This window comes from Parus major, chromosome Z, assembly GCF_001522545.3.
Source record: "Parus major isolate Abel chromosome Z, Parus_major1.1, whole genome shotgun sequence".
Classification (NCBI taxonomy): domain Eukaryota; kingdom Metazoa; phylum Chordata; class Aves; order Passeriformes; family Paridae; genus Parus; species Parus major.
The window spans coordinates 39665476-39686680 of record NC_031799.1 but is presented as its reverse complement, the minus strand read 5'-3'; the positions used below and the strand labels follow the sequence as shown (position 1 = coordinate 39686680).

The 21205-nt window shown below is 36.3% G+C and overlaps 1 long non-coding RNA gene across 2 annotated transcripts in view; it reads right to left on the bottom strand.

The window, feature by feature from the left end:
• The window catches only part of LOC107215794, a 32361-nt gene extending 11542 nt beyond the window's left edge, over positions 1-20819 (bottom strand). The window contains exons 1-2 of one of the 2 annotated variants that reach the window (XR_001525260.2): positions 20776-20819; positions 13482-13522 (exon numbers count right to left, since the gene is read on the bottom strand). This is a non-coding gene — a long non-coding RNA (uncharacterized LOC107215794). Of the gene's footprint in view, positions 1-11681; positions 11773-13481; positions 13523-20775 lie in introns of those variants that run through there. The other variant, XR_004495581.1, reaches the window with a different exon arrangement.
• Positions 20820-21205: the final 386 nt, after the last annotated feature.

The window sequence follows — 21205 nt, the reverse complement described above, 5'->3', positions numbered from 1 at the left end:
GCACATTGCTGGTCATGTTCAGTCTCTTGGCACCCCCAAATCCTGTCTGACAGGGCTGCTCTCCATCTGTCCATCCCCCAAACAGATGTTGCTACTGGGGGTTGCTCCAACACAGATTTGCAACTAAGAACTTTGCATTTGGTCCTGTTGAATGTCATGGGATTTGTGTGGGTTCACTCCCTGAACTTGTCCAAGTTCCCTGGGAAGGCATCCTGTCCTTCAGATGCAGCACTCAGCTTGGTGTCACCTACAAATTTGCTAAGTATGCACTTGATCCCTTTATCTATGTGATTAATGAAGACATTAAATAACAGTGGGGAAACCCAGTGTTAATAACACAGACACCTGAGGAACCCCACTTGTCACTGATGTCCACTGGGACTCTGAGCTCTTGACCACTACCCTTTGGATGCCACCATCCAACCAATTGAATATATGAATATATGCTAATATAATATGCTAATAGAAGAGTAAATAGAAGTGTATAAACTGGATTTCAGATCTGTAACTATGAATGCCTATACTGCATACATAAAATCTGACCCAGACACCGGAGGTTTCCATTGTAATCCATATAGCAAAGAAGTCATTATTAGAGTGCAGTTCATCCTAAAGCAGATGTCTGAAATACTTTAGCCTACTTTTCGATGTACTGATTAAGGTAAGATGAATCACATCCATTAAGTGCCTATTGATTGAAAAGGGAAGCTTAGACGACTAGGTGAGGTTAGAAGGCAGATTTTCAAAGTTGGTTGAATCTCATCCACAGTATTTTACAGATGCCTTGCAGTATATTTAACTTGTCTTCATAGTTAACATTTCCTCACTTGCAGTGATCTAAATATTGCTAACCAAACTCTGCCCTACATGCAACTCTGAAAAACTTTCTAAAAATTTACTGTCTGACACTACCAACAGACTTTTTAATAGAATTTTTTTCATGTTGGCTCGTTGATTACAAAAGAAGGAATTTTATTCTTCAGTGTATTTCATCCTAGTCCTTGCATTTCTGATGTTTATATTTTTAGGTCTATAGTATGGTATGTATATCTGCCACAGAGAAAGTAGATAGTGATAAACTGCACATAAAGACTTTTGTTACACAAAGGAGAAAAACAGATGAGCAAAGCAAGGTATTATTTCTCACTGGAAAAAATCTCTGAGTAGCTAGAGATGTCGAGGGATATTCATGTGAATCATCAACAATCAGTTGCAACCAAAAGGTGTTAAAGGCCAGTGTACAAACAATCACTGATTTGGCTTCCAAAAATAATATTGTAATTTCATACTAATGGATTATTTATGCAAGATTTGACTTATGAAATTACTCTTTCTCTAGAGTACCTTTGACCTTCAATATCATGTTTACAAAAGAATAAAAGTTCTTACATTTGAAAACTTATTTTTAATTTATTTTTATGGATTTAAGGTTATTTCCACTGACCTCAGTATATTTCCCACTAGAGTATTCATAATCATTGTAGTAAATGTCATGTCGTTAGAGTAATGAATTGAATTGAAATACTAATTGAAGTAAACTTGCAGTCACTCATATAGTTTTCATTTGCGGAGGAAAAAGAAATAGATTGTATCTTGTTTTTCCCTGCCTGTATTTAGAAATTAGTCAGCTACTGAGCATTTTAATTAGTATGCAAAAATTTTATGAGTCAGACCATTTTTTTCTCAGCATTTAATGCCTTCAATCAAAAATAGCTATCAATTCACTGAATTACTAAAATCTAGAAGTCAAGAAATATAACAAAGTAAAACCTAACTCCATTTTGGGGACTATGAAATTTACATCAGTAATGGAGTTGCACTTGTAGTTCTGTGCAGGTGTCTGTGCAACTGTTGAGTTCTATGTGCAATTAGTTAAATAAGAGGGAAAATATAATGTAGGTACACTTGCTTGTAAAGGTTCACTCAATGAACCTCTATAAAAATACAATGCAATTTTAATTTCCTCATTTCTGTATTGGATTTCTTACGAAATATGAGCACCTTTACTATTATACTCAAATTCAGTTCTTGTCAGTTTGAGATGCTTTTTTTCCCACCTGAAATATACTCCAAAAATTCTTTCTACCTCTTGCTTAAGGAAGTTTGATATGTGGACAAATAAGTTTGTTTGGAAATAAAACCTAATCCTTTTTATCCATTTAGAATTAAATTTATGATTAATAAATACTGATTACAGAACTAAACCATGGTTACTTCATGGTCTTTTGGATAAAAGTAGTACATGAATACAATGAATATGACCACTTTAAAACATATTAACATTTCTTTTGAAACTGAATGTTATTCAGTTTCAAAATATTTTGAAGCTTATCAGAGAATTTGATAATTTTGGATATCATAAGAGTGTTTTGTTTTAAAGTTTGCATTTAAAAAAATCTCATTTCTAAAGTTAATCTCAAATTGACCCACAAAATCTAAGTTTATTCATAATGAAGCTCTGGCCACAGAATCATTCTCCTAAGTAATGGATACAGACCTAAGGAGTTTAAATTGTATGAAGACTGTGTTTACAGATCTGAGTGCAGGATCATATCAAAGTGAACTTTTAATTTGCTAGTTGTTCTCCTTTCAGAAGTATCAGATTAATCATGATCAAACCTCAGAATAAGCTGCAAATTTACTTCCCTCCTGTAATTTCTCTTGCAAATTTCTCTTCCCTCCTTGTAATTTCCCTCTTGTAATTTTCCCTCTTGTAATGTCTCTTCTGCTAAATCTGTTGAAATACTGTCTTTTGATACTGCACAAATTTAGTGTTCAAATTCTCATAGGGTCTTTTCACTTTAACTGAATAATTTGCCCTCTTTTGTGTAAGTTTATAGGAAGCTGGAATTTGCAAGTCTTGCATTTAGACCAATAGTACAGAGTTCTAAAAACAGAAATCCTTCCTTTTTCAAAGAGAATATTCTACCCTTTAGAGTTAACAATTTTTCAAAAGTCCGTAGATAGTCTTTTTTGCAAGGTGAGGTGAAAAAGAGAGAAGATATCCATGACATCTCCAGAAGTGCTAGTAAATCTTTAACACTCATAAAGAAATTGTTTTAGAGCATGGTAAAAGGAACATAGTTTCCAGTGTTTTCTGTGCTCTTCTTTATTTTATGCAACTACTAGCTTGTACTCACATGCAGGGAGCGGCTTTTTTAAATGGTTCTTATAAATGCGTTGGCATCTGCCACAGATTTCCAAAACACTGAGGAAGGGAGAAACAAGCTCTAATCCAAAAATAAATTCAAGATTTCTTAATTACTGTAAATTAGGAATAATAGTAGGAGTAGTCAGATTTGACTATATATAGACTATACATATATGCATTTAAACAGTCACTCTTTTTGGTACTCCAGTTCATAACATTAATATGTAGAATGTATTTTCTTGTTTATATGTAGAATATGTTTTCTTGTTTATTTGTTTTTTGGTTTGTCTAGATGTTATTCAAGGTCTCATACATTTTCTGTCTAGCAAAAAAAGAAACAGATAAGCACAATATTGCCTGAGAAATGGCTCTATAATCAGGATTTTTTTTATTATAAAACTACAAGTTCAAGAATTATATCCTGATCAAGATTTAAAACAAATTTTAGGAAATCTAAATTTGTATATTTGTAAATAAAAATATTGATCATGGCATTAGATTTGTCTTGTATTTTAGCTGTGGTTATCCACAAAGCTTGTATTGTCATTTCCAAGATACCAATAGAATACAAGATGTGGACAATTATTTGTAAAAGTAACCTATCTGATTTTGGAATAATTCAGAATACTCCTAGGAACCTCTTAATGCCTGAAGTCAAATGTGTAAATTTGCGGTTTTCTTACAGACTAGTATTCAGCTCTAATAAAGTCAGTAAAGTGGAGGGCAGCTGCAATTTCTCTGTGAGTTTTCTTGCATTAGCAGGAGTTTAAAACAGAGTTCAGGCTGCCATTTGTCTTGGCTGTAGACTTCAATGACTTTCTATAAATAATGAAGTTGCTGGAAAGCTGATAGAGACAGCTGGAATATAAAAGTTCTGTAAAGGTCAAACTGATTTTAACAGTCTCCTGTAATCTTCACATGGTAATCTTGAAGCTGCCCTAAATTTCTGAATGAGAAATGTCACTCAAATAGGTAAATTTATATAATATTCCTTCCAGAGGTCAGGAAGATGTCTTGTTTTGGATTCTTTAAAAGGCAGTACTTTGTTACTATTTCAGAAAATTAATCAAGAATGTACTTAAGGCTGGCTGATGAAGTTGACAGTAAATTCAGAAAATTCTGTACAGATATTAAATATCCATAGCTGATATTTTAGAAAATTTAAAATGTAGTTTCTTTATGGATTCTGGAAACACCATACAAATTAAAAGTTTGCCTGGAATTTTAAGAGTTAAAAACCTTCTGGACTTCATTGAAAATATGGAGGAAACCTTAGGTAAGCAATGGCATTGCAAAAGCACGTGACCGCTGAATGTGTTTTTTAATTTCATCCCTCTCACATTCTTTACAGAAACATAGAATCACAGAGTTATAGAATGATTTATTTCAGAAATGACCTGTAAGGTCATCAAGACCAACCATAAACCTAGCACTGCCAAGCTCACCACTAACCATGACAAACCATGCCCTTAAGTGTCACAGCTGCACTTCTCCTGAACACCTTCAGGGATGGTGATTTCACCAATACCATAGGGAACCTGTTCCAATGTTTGACAACACTTTCAGTGACTAATGTCTTTTAGCAGTCAGTGCAGCTTGATGCCGTTTCTTATCGTATCACTAATTTCCTGGGAGAAGATACCAATACCCCCTGCTGCAACCTCCTTTCAGGTGGTTGTAGAGAGCAATAATCTCACTTCCTACAACTGTTAAATCCTACTCCCCTTGTGTGAAATAGCTTCCTGAATGAAAGAAACACAGTATTACAAAGACATAATGACAGTGGAATAATACAGTTAATAATTACGTTGTGCCTTTATAAGAAGATGACTTTTTTACATTTGAACCAAGAGAAATAAGGCTTTGACATGCCCCACAGACTGAATGATGTCTGGACTTTTTAATTTTTACATAAAATAGTGAAATTTAAACTAACAGTTATTAGTGTCTGCTAACGCAAGAATGAGATATGTGAAGACTCAGTACTTCTGTCTTCAATGAGGATTGGCTCTTTGGGTTTGGCCCTAATTTAGAGTTAAAATGTCTGTTTCTTCCTCCTGTCCTTCACCACATTGCTAAAATTCAGGGTAAACTAAAGTAGGTGACACAGGGACTCATTCAGGTGGGTTTGGAATATTTCCAGAGGGGGAGACTCCATGACCAGCCTGTGCAGCTTGTTATGGTGTTCTGCCACCCTCAATGTAAAGAATTTCCTCCTTATGTTGAGGTGAAGCTTCAGGTTTAGTTTGCGTCCATAACTCCTTGTCCTGTCACTGGGTACCACTTAGAAAAAGCTAGTGCCTTCCTCTTGGCACCCTCCTTGGAAATATTTATATGCATTAATTAGCTCTCCTCTCAGTCTTCTTTTTTCTAGGCTAATGCTCCAGACTACAAATCATCTTTGGAACCCTTGACTAGACCCTTTCCAGTGGCTCCCTGTATTTCTTGCACTGAGGAGCCCAGAAATGAGCACAGCATTCCAGATGTGCCTTACGAGGACTTAGTAGAGGCGGGGGGATAACCTCTCTCAACCAGGCGGCTACACTCTTCCCAGTGCACCCTAGGATGCCTTTGCCCTCTGGGCCTCAAGGGCACTGCCAGTTCATGGACAGATTGAAATGCATCAAGAAACCCAGGTCTTTATAAAATAAATGTATTACATTTTTAAAGAACACATAGCCCTCTGAAGTATTTTGGAATAGAGAGTTTTATGCCTTAGGTGACAGACTCTTAATAGGAATATTAGTTTTAGTATATTCTGAAATACATAGATAGCATTATTTACAAATATGCAATGTAATTATTATTAACAAATCACAGGATCACAGAATCAATCAGGCTGGAAAAGACCTCTGAGATCATCAAGTCCAACCCGTGACTGAATACCTCCATGTCAACTAGACCATGGCAGCAAGTGCCACATCCAGTCTTTCCTTAAACACCTCCAGGGATGCTGACTCCACCAACCACATTATCAGCCCACTGCAATGTCTAGTCACCCTTTCTGTGAACAACTCCTTCCTAATATCCAACCTAAACCTTCCCTGGGACAGCACAAGGTTATGTTCTCTTGTCCTGTCGCTGGTTGCTGGGGAGAAGAGGCTGTGCCCGACCTGGAGACACCCACTTTTCAGGCAGTTGTAGAGAGCGATAAGGTCACCCCTGAGCATCCTTTTCTTCAGGCTAAACACCCCCAGCTCCCTCAGCTGTTCCTGAAAAGACCTGTGCTCCAGACCCTTAGCTAATTTTATTGCCCTTCCCTGGACACACTCCAGCATCTCAATGTCCTTGTTGTGAGGGGGCCAAAACTGAACACAGGTTTTGGGGTTTGGCCTCATTAGTGGCCTCAGCTGTGGCTTGAGTATAGGGGGACAGTCACTGCCCTGGTCCTGCTCGCCACAGTATGGCTGATACAGCCCAGAATTCCATTGTCTTCTTGTCCACCTGGGCACAGCCTGGTCATGTTTAGCCACTGTCAGCCAGCACCTCCAGGTCCTTTCCTACTGAGCCACTTTCCAGCCTCTCTTCTCTGGACTGGTAGGACTGTTTGAGGTTGACTGTGGTCATGGGGACCCAAAGCCAGAACCCAACGCTCATACATTTGGCCTCAGCCCATTGATCCAGCCAACGCAGCAGTTTGTCCGTAGAAACTACAGATCAATCTACTCATTGAGAGCCTACTCATCTAGGTACCACACTGACCAAGGGCACACTCAGTCCCTCATTCAGAAAATGTATAAAGATTGAACAAAATTGGCTCCAACGCTGGGCCCTGGGGAGCAGCCATCAACAGGATTTATCTCCAATCACTATCACTCTGTGGACCTAGCCATACAGCTAGTTTTCTCAGTGAAGAGTACACTCAATACACCCCGGCAATGACATGGGTGATATAGTCTAGGTCCTGGCCATGCCTTCTACTGCAAAAATTAACTCTGTGGTGGCCAGGACAGGACAGTGACTGTGAAGCCTTCTGCCAGCTCCCTCTTAGGCAGATCCCATCTGTCCCCATAGACTTGTGAGTGTCAAAATTTACATAGTAAGTCACTACTCATTTTGCGCTGATCATATGGCTTTAATTCTGCTTCCCATTCCTGTCTACCAGCTCAGGAGGCTGGCTGCCCAGATGACAAATGGCCTTGCTATAAAAGATGGAGGAAAAGAAGGCATTAATTACCTCAGTCTTTTCCTCATTCCTTGCTACTAAGTTTCCCTTCACATCCTATAAACATAGGACTGTCTTCATACAAGAACCCATGTAAAATTTTCAGCTGGTAGAAAGCCTACCTAGATTAATTACAAAGGAAGGCTTCTGATAATGTAAAGCTGAAAAATCCTTAATTTAGATAAAGGTAAATGTATATGTTAATACTGGATATGTATTATTGCTTGGTTGACTGACGGAATTTCTATGATTTAAGCTCCGTGAAAGCCAGAGCGATAAAAATTGTAATGTCTTCTAACTCATCTTCTTCCTAGCCATTAAAGATTCTGTTTATTGAAACCACAATTGTATAAATTATTTTACAGGTAGTAAGACAGAGTTTGACATCTTGTACTTGAAGTCAGATGAAAGACTGCCAGCAACAGAAATTTCTCTGCTGTAGCTGATTTATTTTCCCTATTTCCAGCTTGTGCTGAAGTTCAGTACTCAGAAGTTTTATGGCTACAGTAGTTAAAAAGCATTCAGTATAAAAAGCAGGATGGCAGAAAAACAAGTTAATAAAGTCTGTATTCTCTTTAGAGGAAAATAGTTTCCTGTGTTGACTGAGATTCCAGCAATCAAAGTATTTGGCAGGAAAATGATCATTCTGTAACTGTGTGGTGGTTTTTTCCTTCACTTTAAGAAGTGTATTCATAAAGAAAACTCCCCAGATTAATCACTCCTTAAATTTTCTCCCAAGCTGGCAATAAGTTATGTTATCTTCTTATCCTTTGAAAAGATCTTTACAGTTTTAGATTAGGCAGGAATTTATTCCTGAAGCCATACCTCATAATAATGACAATAGCCTCAGTGAATTCCTTTTCTGTATTGTTCACTCAGAACATGAATGATATTGGAGGATAGGATTTTCTTTATAACTACAGATGTTTGATTTTTATGGGAGAAAAAAAGCAATGGGTAAGTAAAGCTGTACTTCGGAATCACTCTGGGATTTTTTTTTTAGGCAATAATTACTGGTAGAATGTCAGGATGTCACACCATTAATTAGGACCATGAGTTATTTTCCGAGTATGTTTTTGCTTAAAAGAGATCAATTCTCCTGCTGCTTGAGTAGTCATAGAGATAGTCATAGGAGATTAGGAGGATAAAGTGCTACTCAGCTGAAACTACAAACAAATGAGAGCAGTTCCACAGCCTCTGCTTAATATTTTAGGAAAACTTGTTACAAGATTTACAGACTACTTTTTTGTTGCTTTGACTGATTCTGCACTTTACTTATGGTAAGGATTCTTGGTATACAATATAAATGAATGAGAGATAAGCTCTGCCTTTGTAAACCATTAGTCTTGCCTCAACATTGATTTAAAATAAATTTTCTTCAGTGATTTAGAAAATATTTTTAAATTTGTAAATCCATAAAGACATGAAAACATCCCTAATTTATAAGTTATTGTAATTCTTTCCCATCTGACACTGTCTTCATCATCTCATTTTTTGTTCTTCAGTAAAATCTGAAGTCCTTTTAATTACCTACCCACTCAAATTCAAATAGGATTCCACAAGTGATTTTCTGTTTCATGAAAATTGTAGCAGTGCAGTAAGCTGTAAATTTGAAATGCTGCTTTGACAAATACTCCTTGATATTCCCATCTATCAAAGTTTCATATCGTCTTAAAGCTCCTTATGTATTATGGGTTATGCTGTTTTCTCATCATGACAGGAGTGCCTGTAGACTCAGAGAAACATTTTATTATGAAGAAAAGATACAGACTTACTATTTCTAAAATGCATAACCGTATGACAGTGGTTTTGTTCTTTATTATTAGCTCAAAATTTAAAACTACAGTAGGCTCTTAAAGTAGCTTGTAAAAATCTACTTAAATGGTAGAGTAGCACAAACATGCTTGCACCGCAAATAAAAAACCCAAACCCTAAATATGTCTCACAACTCTGTACAAAGGATATTAAGAGATTTTATGAAGGCTATTGGTGTTTATATTTTGGCATATATGAAATTGTACATCATGTTTTTATACTCTTCATTCTTACAAATCTTCAGATTTTCAAATTCATATGTCTTATTCCAAATGATCATTCATTCGATAGGAGATCATAAGATGATTGCTATTCAGGAAAATAGGACTATCAGAAACCTTTGCCAGTCCATGCTCCCACAGATAAGGAGCAGTCCTTCCATCTGCTGTCTGGTCATATTCCAAAAATTAACCTTACATGATGTCAGGAATATGGACAAATAAGCACTGATAATACAAAAATAGCTCAAGAAATAGGACTATTTTCTCACAAGATTTGGGATGTGTTTATGACACGGACCAACGACAATAGAGGTTATAACATAACAAAACCTATGAAAATTTTTTTTCTCCTACTGCTTTTATAAAACAAATACTAGTGAGCATCAGGATAAAAGACAAAAATTTGGCCCAAGGTATCAGATTGACAGACAATCTCCAGTGGTAGGTATTTCTGAGGTCTCAATTTTAGGATCAAGTCTTTTCAGTGTTACTATAAATTACTTAGATATGGGAGTTCAGTGCACACTAAATAAGTTTGCTGACTTCCATGAAATTCCTTAAAATTATACCAATAAAGAAAATTATTTTTTCCTCTAGTGCTTCTTCTAGAGTCAGTAGTATCTGTCACACACCTGAGATGTCAGTGGGACCTTTGAAAACACCCTAGAGTTACGTTGCCACATAAATAAGTATTGAAAACATTTCAAATGTGGAGCAAAACCGACCAACATCTTTGGCAATCTAAATCCATTATGAAATACAGTAATTCAAAAGCAACTGGTCACTCTCTCCCAAATAAATTATATCCCTTGCTCTTTCTTTTTGTTCACGCTGTTTCCTTCACTTGACCTGGTGGAGAACATCCTTGCAAAATAGTATGGGGGACTTTCTGCACACAAAACTAAAATCAATACCTTCAATTTGTAGTTAGAACAGATGGGAGTCTAGCATGTACTTTCATTCACTAATTAGAGGCAGACAAAACACTGAAATTCAACATTCCTTCTAGAAGATAGCTTTTGATATGGAAACAAATAATTCTCACTTCGAGTGGGAAGATCTGTCTGACAATGAAGTACTGTAAATCAGATTCCAAATATTTCAGACTTTTCAAAAGATAATATTAAAAGTGTGAGTTATCTGTCCAAACTTTAGTCTTAGAGAATTTGTTTATATTTCCCTGTTAACATTCACTGTCCTTGACACATATTATTGCTTTAATCAGGAGTGACTGTCTTCCTGGCCCAGACTGATGCATCGAACTTTATTGTTCCCTAAATTATTTTCCAACACTTTAAAATTCTGTAAAGCACTTTAAATAACTTCTATGTTCTTCAAAGTGATCTGAGGATTGGTAAAATGTGCTTAACCTATAGAACAAGTTACAGTAGGAGCAGAGCATCAGATCTTCATCACTGCCTTTCCTGATTGTTCAAATTATGACGTACAGGTAAAGACTGCCACTGCCAGGTGCCTAGCAAGCCCCCTTTATCACTCCCCTCACTAGCAACACAGTAAAGAAAGTTTGATGGAAGAAAGCTCATGGGTCAAAATAAAGGTGTAAAATAAAGAGACATGTAGCAAAAGCTACATGTGGCAACAAAGAAAGCCAAAATATTTATTCTCTACTTCCCGTCCCCGCCACTTCCTTAGAAGCAGCGCTTCAGTACATGTAATAATTGCTCCAGAAGACAGACATCATAAAAAAATGAATGCCTTTCCCCACTCCTATGAGCTTTTATGTTTGAACTGATGTCATAGAATATGGAATATTCCTTTGGCCATTTTGGCTCATCTGTCCAGGCTGTCCCAATGTTACTGATCAATTTATATTTCTTTAAGAAGAAACTTATTTAGCAATGGGGGAAGATACTGAAAAATTCTTTGTACTTTAACACAACAGCATGTATTCCTGATATTTTTGGTTAATGCTTATGATACAGTCAATGCTTGTATCATACAGTGGTTATTACCAGAGATTAATGTGGCATTTTGTTAACTCCCTGCATCTGTGACTATCAAGTCTCATGCCAGTTAATGCTTCCTTTATGAACTTAGTGATCAATATGTAATAGTGGATATCAGTTTTGAGAACAAGGATTTTTTTGTCAGAATTAAGATGGATAAGAGAACTACATATCAGAGTAGATCTGACTACATATTTGAAATACTCTCGAGGAGAAAAACTTTATCACAAGGTCTGAAACCATATCCAAATAAGTCCAAGGAAATAATTATCATATATGTATATATTCAAGAAATTTGAGGTTACTTTAAGATTAATATGAATTAGTTTCGATAATATAATGTTTTCTACTAGGTTACTGACCTTCATGCTTTGAGAAGAATTCCTCATACATCCAGCATGGTTAGTAAAGTCACATCAGCTTTCTTACTTATTAAATTAGTTGGAGAGTTTTTTTTCCCAGCACTCAGTGACATCAAGGTCTTGCCCACCCGCAGTGTACTGAGGAGGGCAAACGGTTGAGAGATGGCCTTGATGTGGTGCCAGCACTGCTCATCATTGGCCAGAACCTGATATGTTATCAACCCTTCTAGCTAGCAATGGAAACAAACAGCACTGTGAAGCACCCATGCTAACTCTATGCCAGTCAGACCCACAGAACCACTGTGGAAAGAATAGTTCAGACTAACTGATTCTTGGGAGTTCCTCTCATGGGAGTCCTTTTTGAGCCATAAGATTGAACTGTGTGTGTGTGTTTATATACATATTACATATGAGTAGATCCATTTATGCATATGTGTGTATGAACTTCTAACTGATACTTTTTATTAAGACCTATCTGTGATACTGTCATCATTTATCGAAGATAGTCTCCTGTCTTCAAAGCAGTGAAAATGACCTTACTCTTTCACTCAAAAGAAGTCTCTGAATGACCAGAGCCTTATGAATGTTTTTGCATAACAAAAACATTTTTTCAAGAATAATGTCAATCTAGTTTTGCACAGTGTTTATTTAATTTACATGAAAAACTATATTCATTTTACATGCAGTGATATGTGGTAATAAAACCAATAATTTGAGGTACATAATTAAGATTCAACTGGACATAGTTTTATTTATGCTGTATATATCTACTTTCATTTTAAAATTCTCCTGTTCGTAATTTTGCAGCAAAAAATGCAGAATCTTTATGCGTTTCAAACTGAATTCAGCAATCTCAGTAACATATGCATTACATTTCTAATGACAATGCATAACTAGAAAAAGAGACTAGAAAAAGTAAGGGATGTCAATCACATAAACTAATTTTTTATGCTAACTTCAAGAGGAGACATTCAACCTCGTCTAATTTATGTAGCCATAAGAGAATACTGGATTTTTCTTTGGTTTTTTACGTGTGCAAAAATGTATCTGTTTTATTTTGTAAAACAGAGTGTAGTATGCTATACTTCATAATAAAAAGTAAAGAATTTTTCATGTTTAATAAGAGTATATTTTAGAAGTATATAGCATTAAAAGCGTGTGGTGGAGATATATTTGGGCACCCTTTAAATTTTTTTAAACAATGTAGATAAGTGCAATCATATACATATCTACATATTTAAGACTTCATAAAATATCATTTTAAACTCATAAATACAAACAGAACAAAAAAGTTAAGGAAAGTAATATAATAGGCCAGTAAACATTAAATGTGATCACTCTAAGTGCTATTGTGAACTAAAGTACTTAGGGTGTTTTTGAGTCCCAGTTTTTGTTTATTTCTCTTCTTAATTGCCAGCCTGATGACACTAAAAACTAAGGCATGCTCACATTATTTGCTTTAAATTAACTGTTAAGGTGTACTAAGAGCTGTATCCCTATTCTAGATGTCCTGTGCAGAAGGACATTCTCACCATTTCATCTAATGTTGTTCAGTAATCGCTATTTTGTTCCAGCCACTTGGACAATGTCATCACAAACAGATACTGTTTTTTTCTTGTGTAGTAGAAGGGTGGGAACATTAGTTTGGGATTGTAGAGATTAATGATGTTCAGACAGTTTTCTGTGGCTGCACAGGATGGCTGGTGGGTAAGGGATTGAGCATGATTGTAACAAAGGTAAAAGGAAAACCACCACATTTTTTAAACAGTCAAATGAAGAGAAGCACTAGGCCTAACTTACCAAGCAGATCGTCTCAGGAAATGATTTTGCAGGCTGGTGTCCTGAAAGAAGAGAAAACAGGAAGAGTTAAAGTCATTAAAATCTCCAATTCAGGTATGTTGGAGCTGAGATCAATTTGAAAATTTTATTCACATGATGATGGAAGGGTTTGGTGAAACACTTGTGACATGTTTAAAAAAGAGGTGAATTGAAAGAGGCCATTGAGGAGGACTTATGTTCTAGTTTGTGGACATAATTGCTGAAAAGTTTGTCAAATATGTCATCTAGGATAAGAGGGAGCTGGAGGTGCAATGGTGTTGTGAATCTTTGTCTAGGCTGTGCTTCAGACTAAATAACAGCTGCTCTCCTCTTTCGTGTGTAGGACACAGGAGATTAATTGAAATCTGCATGTCTTGAAAATGCTGGGAGATGTATTACTACAGTTTACTGGGAGTTGTAGGCTTTACAGATAAAGTTATACAGCAGAGCTTGTCTTGTGCATGTGTCTTTGAATTCCACATAGCACTACTGGAGTTTGGAGGTAGCAAAGTACATAAGAAACGGTGGCCCTCTCTCTTACAGTGGGAAAAGAAAATAAGATCCTCTTTGTTTGTTTTGTGCTTGTGCTTTTTTTGTGGACATGTTATTGAGATTGAACAGAGACAGCTGTAATAAGATGTTTTTCAATGACAGGGGCTCTTACAACAGCTCTGCACAAGGCAGGATACTGGCTCAGAGGTAAAATTTTAGAAAGGGAATGCAATATCCTAGGGCTCACCCTAGATATACATCTCCTAAAAGTCTCTCCCCTTAATCAATGCAAAATATGCAAGCATAATATATATATATTAATATTAGGATTAATAGATATTTGCTTTTCTAGATTTAGTGAATTCTTTAGCCTTTTGCAAAGTGTTACAGCTTGAGCTAATGTTTATTTTCTTCTGGTATAGGAGACTTAGATGTGACTGCTTTAAAACAAAAACTCTTGGTTTAGGATATCCCACTGTTGCTGAAATATGATAGTTTAACAAGTCGGAATCCTATTTGCAATTGGAGGACATATTTAAGAATTCCTTCAACTAACCTATAATATTTCTGTTTTGTTCTAATCATGCAGCTCTCTGATTTAGTACATCAGAGATGTATCATTTTAGTACAGTGACTGGAAATGATCAGTTAAAAAAATATCTGATTACACAGTAATTAGATAACACTGCTTTTCTGCTGCAGAAGGAGCCAAACAGGAGGAAGATTTGTGATCTGTCGTTTATTTTTATTTCTAAAGAAACATGAGCTCTGAGTTCACATCATTTCATGAATGATAAATTTAATATCATGTGTCCAATACTTCACTGAGTATCACTGTTCTTCTCGGATGTATTTACTGGTAGTCTTATAATACTAGGAATGAGCTTCATAGAAAATATCTTAATATTGATGGAAAACCAAACAGAGATACTTTCAGAAATAATATTTTAAAATTATATGATATTGTTTAAAATCTATTTTTCAAAACTGATTATCCTTACTTGCTCAAAGGAATGGTTCCTTTGTTAGAATGTATAGATCCAAAGTGTAGAAAAGTAGAATCATGCATCAATATCCTTTAGCTATATGTAGACTTCAGATATTTCCAATAAACACCATTAGTAAAATACAGTATATCCCTAATTAATTTATTTTGAGTGGAGTATAATATAAACTTTATTCCACTGCTGTTATAAGAGCAGATGGTAGCTCAGGCTGACTGCCAAAAGATTGTCTCCTTCATGCATATTTTCATATGTTAAGTGTCGTGTGCTTACTTCATTAAAAAGAATATCAAATGTGTTTCACTTTGTGTGGAAGGCATTCCTAGCAAAGGATGAACTTTGAGATACCCATTCTGCTCACAGAACTGCTCCTCTAGTGTTGGATAATACTACTGAAAAGGATCCTACTCTCGAAGCACAAAAACTGAAAAGTTTTTATTGATACAATAAAGTTTGACATAATTAAACATATAAGGATTACCTTCATTGAAAAGACTCTTTGTTTTAGTCTCTGTCAGGAATCTTTAGCTTTCTCTTAGGCCTTGTGATTCCTCACTGCTATAGTAAACAAGTTGAAGTCATCCCCTTAACAGCATTTCAAAGACTGACTCTTGAAGCACTGCTGTACCACAACATAAGGATTGTAGGATGAGTGATATATGTAGATTTGAGTGCTGGTTCTCAAGAGAGTGAAGGCTGGTGGCGTGGGCTTACTACAATTCAGAATGTGGCTTAGCTGTGTGTAAGAATTTGTCTTAGAGACAGTAAACTTGATAATTTTCCCATAAATTTGATCTCAATTGTTACATTTTCTCCTCAAAATTATGCACTGGAAGTGTTGGGTTTCTGTTGAATATTGTGAATCAACCCCAGGGTCCTATTAACCAGAAGCTTCAGTATCTATCTGTCTGTCTGTCTATCTATCTATCTGTCTATCTACCTACCTACCTACCTACCTACCTACCTACCTACCTATCTAGTTATCTCCTCAAAAGTCTTTAAAATAAAGCAAGTTTATTTCAATCCTGAACAAGCCAGTGCATTCAGAGAAATAAAATAAATTTGCTTTTTTAAGACAGAATTCAACCTGGCTGCTGTGACATCCAACCCAAAAATTTCGCAGTGAAATGGAAATGTGTAGCAAATTTGGGTCAAAGGATTCTGGGACACATGTCTTGTTTCTGTCCTCCAAAAACCCACACATTCTCTTTTTTGAACTCTACTTAATCCTCTGAGAAATCCACTCACTTCTCATGCTGCTCTCTGCTAGCCCTATCTCATTCCAATCACCTTTTTTAGCATTCAGTAATTTCTCACATCATGTTCAATTGTTTGTCATTAGCTAAGTTAGCAGTTAGCTAAATCTCAGGCATAGCTGTCTGTTTACTGTACTGCTTACTTGCCTTCATTCCTTGAATGTGAAATTTTACTGAAGGGATGCAAATACTGCTGAACAGAACAGATTGCAGCTGAAGAAGTTTACACCTGTACACAGCATACACTTCATGATTATAGGGACATTCAGCTTGTTTTTATGAAGTGGTGCTATTAGATCAGATATGTAGAATTACCCCAGCTCTTGAAATTCTGCAGCTGCCACTGGCAGAATTTCAAGAGCTTTATAAAGCTGTTTTGCTAAAGTTTGTCGAAACAGCTGAGTGTTAAACCATGACATGCGTATTAGACCTTGGCAAGCAGAAGGAACTTTTTCTAATGGCTACACTGAGACCGGAGGAGTAGGGGAAACTCTAAAATGCTAGTGTTGCTACTAATCTCATCATCCTCACAGAAAATAATTTCTTCCTAGTATATTATCTAAAACAAACCTCCTTCGTCTTAAAGCCACTCCACACCCTTGTAAAAAGTTCCTCTCCAACCCTCTTGCAGCCCCCTCTAGGTATTGCAAGTCCCCTGTAAGGTCTTTCCCTGCAGGATTTTCTTCTTCAGGCCGAAGAGCCACAATCTCTCACTCTGACTTCATAGGAGAGATGCTCCAGCCCTTAGATCATCTTTGTGGCCTTCCCCTGGAGCTCTTCCAACAGGTTCAGATTCTTTTTATGCTGGTGGGCCCAGAGTGGAATGCAGTACTCCAGATGTGTCTCCAAAAGTGAAACAGTTGGCAGAGCAAGGAAGACACCTCACAACAGATGACTTTTTTTCTCTGCTCTGGGCTCACTGAAGTCTTACAGAAACCAGAAATTTATAAAACTTTCCACTCCAGATTTCCATGGTTCAGAATTATCTTCCACACAATTAAAGAATGAATACCTGGGGATAAATTTCTTTTCTTTTGTGTGCAGTTTCATAGCAGCAGTCATTTTGCAATTAATAAACCATTTATAACAATGTAATAAACATTGCTTGAAATTAATAGCATGGTTTTCAAGACTTACTGTTTTCTTGTTTTATGCTGTGTCATATTTTCTGAAAAAAATAAGTATGAATATGTTGTCAGATAACTGTTTTTAATGCTAACAATTTACCTAACTTGTACAATTTATTTTAGCTTAGCAACATGTTAGTAACAAATGTATGTTGTGCAACTCATCAAGTTACAGAAAAAAAAGCACTGTACTTGCCATGGAAAATGCCTTGAGTAGTGTATAAGGAAAATTCAGAAGGAAAGTGAAGATATCTAGTTAGGTTTGATGAACTGTACCACTTGGTTTATTACTGAAATAGACTCTACCTCTAAAAACTCAAATTTGTACAGATTGTGTAAGTTAGAGATTTTTAATGACAAGATTGACAACAATCATTTCATCTGCAGATGTTTTTCTACAGGTAATTCTAGCATGAAGATGAAATCACAACCCTTAGAAACACAGAGTATATTCTCTGGAAAATTTCATCCTAACAGAACCATTTTAAGATGTATATTTTAAGCCAAGAATTTCTTAGACTTTGGGTGAATATTGTGAGGGAGTATGTTTTTTAATTCTTGTCTGAGGAATACTTATGCACTGTGATTTTCTTTTGTGGGATACAACATAATCTAGCTCTAAATTATTGTGTTGTAATTAAACCTAGTTCTATGAATGTGAAACTGTAATTAATATAAATAGCAGTGGTTATCTGTATCTAGGTCATTCTCCCATGCTTGATGCTGTCTAAGAGTGGATTTGAAGGACATCTTTTGCATCTAGTATTTTTTTCTTCCTTAAATCTGTCAAGATGCTCTTTGAACCAGTAGATACAAGTCTACTTCTACTTGTATCAAGTGCCTGAAGATCCATACCCACTTTACCTTGTGTCTTCCATAGAAGAAGACCACCCTTCACAGAAAACACCAGAAAATTTTGGCAGTCTTTGTCATAAAAAGAGAATGAAAGGAGCTTAGCTAGAATAAAGAAACTGGACAGACTGACTATAGTAAAGTTAAAGTTTAATGTTAAACTTGTGCTTCTGACCTAAGTCTGAAAGCAGCTCAAGATGAGTCCTGAGAAATATTATACTTACCATACACTTAGTTTTCTGAAGGCAGCTACCTGTTCCATGGGATACCAGGCTATTTGAACCTCTGATCTGACTTAGAGTACTCACTGGGTACTTAATCTTACCTAAAAGACCATGAAGGCACTTGTTCACTATTTCTGATTGTGTGGAAAACTGTCACTCCATCTGATCTTCTTTCATAACCTTTTCCAGGCTATTTTTTTTTCTTTTAATTAACTAGAATCATACTTTTACCTGAGGAATTCAATGTTTTGATCTCATGCTGCTGGTTTTTATTTTTGTTCTAAATTATTTTTTTAAGAGGGGCATGGAGAATTCAGAATTCTGCAACTTACTAATCAGACAGTGGAAAGTGAAGACTAAAATGGCAGGAAAGAAACAGGCTTAAATAAATGCTCTACAGATTGCCTTTCTGTCAATATTAGATAAATAGACATTAACAACTGCTAGAGGTACATCCATTAAAAAAAAATAGATATGTCAATCCCACATTTATTCTTTAAGTCAGCAGGAAGTCACACAGTGATATGATGTGTAATTCAGCGCTTTTACCTCTGTCAGCTTCATTATCTGAACTGGGAACTAGCCCTCAGATTTCCAGATACACTGTATATTGATAAAATACTTTCAGACAAGTATTTGTATCTAATGCTTCTTTTGCTATTAGAACTACTAAAGCAGTGGAAAATCTTTATTAAACAATTTTCCATCTTGACTGATTTATTCAACTTCCACTTAAGTGAAACTGAAGACCATATTGCATGCTGTTTGCTGATCATTAACAATTCAATGCTTGAAGTAATACTTTCCTAAAATACAGGCAAGGTAACATGTTGAAAAAAAAATTGTTAATAGCATTTTAATGATATTTAATTCTGTTTTCCCAGTTTCCTCTATGAAGTATATTATTTGTGTTCTTGCAAGTTAGGAAGAAAAAGGAAATTAACTCTAGATATTCTTTTAAAATCACATTTAAAAGAATACCAAATATACAGAACCCAATCAAAATGCTCCACTGACCTTTCTTTATGACTGATAATTAAAAAGATACACTCTGGTTTTGTCTTTCTGCTTTCAAAAGAAAAGAGTAACTCATGCTGTCTGTCACGGGTAGAAAGTCTGATAGTCTGATTTTGAACCCCTTAGAAAGACCTCAGTAGAATTTCTAAAGCTTTAGACAACTCTGGTGTGGTAGGAGAAGCTTAACATAGGCTTGTTTAAACAAGTATTAAACAAGTATTTCCCTTAGTACAAGGAATAACATTCCAAAAATGTTTCAGTACAAAAAAATCTTTTCTTGGTAGGTGCTTACTTGCCTACTGTCCTGTTGTGCTCATGCCTGGATTAGATCATGATAGGTGGTGTGGTATTGCATTTTGTATTTCTCCTGGAAATGGTGTTGATAATACAGAAGTGTTTCTGCTATTCCTGCGCAGTGCTTACACACAGCCAAGCCCTTTTCAGCTTGTCATACCCTGCTGCCAGTGAGTTGTCTGTGAGTTCAACCAGGTGTTGGGAAGGAACACAGCTAGGACAAATGGTGCCAATGGATGAAAGGCGTATTCCACACCATTAGGGATCATATTCTGCAAAAATCTGTGAATTGTTTTGTGGGGGCCACTGCTCAAGGACAGGCTGCTCATCAGTTGACTGGTGATGATCAGTTGTTTTCACTTGCATAATTTGTCTTTCTTAGCTCTTATTTCTCTAGTTTATAAATTTTCCTTTTAATTACATTATATAAGAACAATAGTTATTGTTACTCTAATTATTTTATTTCTATTATTAAACTGTTGTTATCTCCACCATAATTTTCTCACTTTTACCCTTCTGTTTTGGTTCAAGGAAAGTTAAGGGTACAGTTATTCAAAAATTATTTACCTCCCCTTTAGGTTTATCCACTCCCATTCCACCAATAAAGAGAAACAAATATGAGTAAAAAGAAGTGGAAAAATAAAAGTTTACCTTAAAAAGAAAGAAAAAAGAAGAAAAAAAGAGAAAAAAAGAAATCACAACAGGCAAGAAAAATTACCATAAAACTTACTGGTTACAAAGTTGCTGAAAACTCAAGACCCCCCCAGGAACCAAGAGAAACCAAAAATGGAGGAGGAACCCCTCCCCCATGAAGGTACCCTCTGCAGACACCTGCGGGTGGAGATGCAAAGACAAAGATGCCACCTCCACTCAACCCTCTTCCAGCTATGAATAGAGAGACAGAACAAGAGACAAAAAACCCCACAGAAACCTCCCCCCCAAACACAATTGCAAAACTCCCTCTTCCCCCAAACAACAATCAACAGAGAACATGGACGAAAAACACTCACGAAACCTACAGCCCAAAGCCAGTAAAAGGCCTCTCATATCTCTCTGTTGGCCGCATCTGTATCAACAAAAGTGGTTGGAATGTATCAAAGTCCAGTGGCTGGAACTCACTCAGTGGCTGAAATTTGCATCAGGACTCTGTCTTTTCCTTGTCAGAAACTGCCAGCATCTGGCCGGGCGATGGCACGGAGTGGGCCTGCTCTGCTTTTCCGGTAATCAGGCACCCACAGAATTTGCTTTAGAGTGGTCAAGAACTGCAAGATGCAGCCTCCTGCAAAGCCCTCCCAAAGCAACCCTCCAGGGAAAAAAACCAAACCAAAAACAAAACAAGAAAGGAAAGAAAACCAAGGGAACCAAAGGAGGAGGAACCAAAGTCCTCCTTCACTGCCTCAGCTCTTTTCCTTTAACAGAACAGAAGGGAAAGAGCAAAAG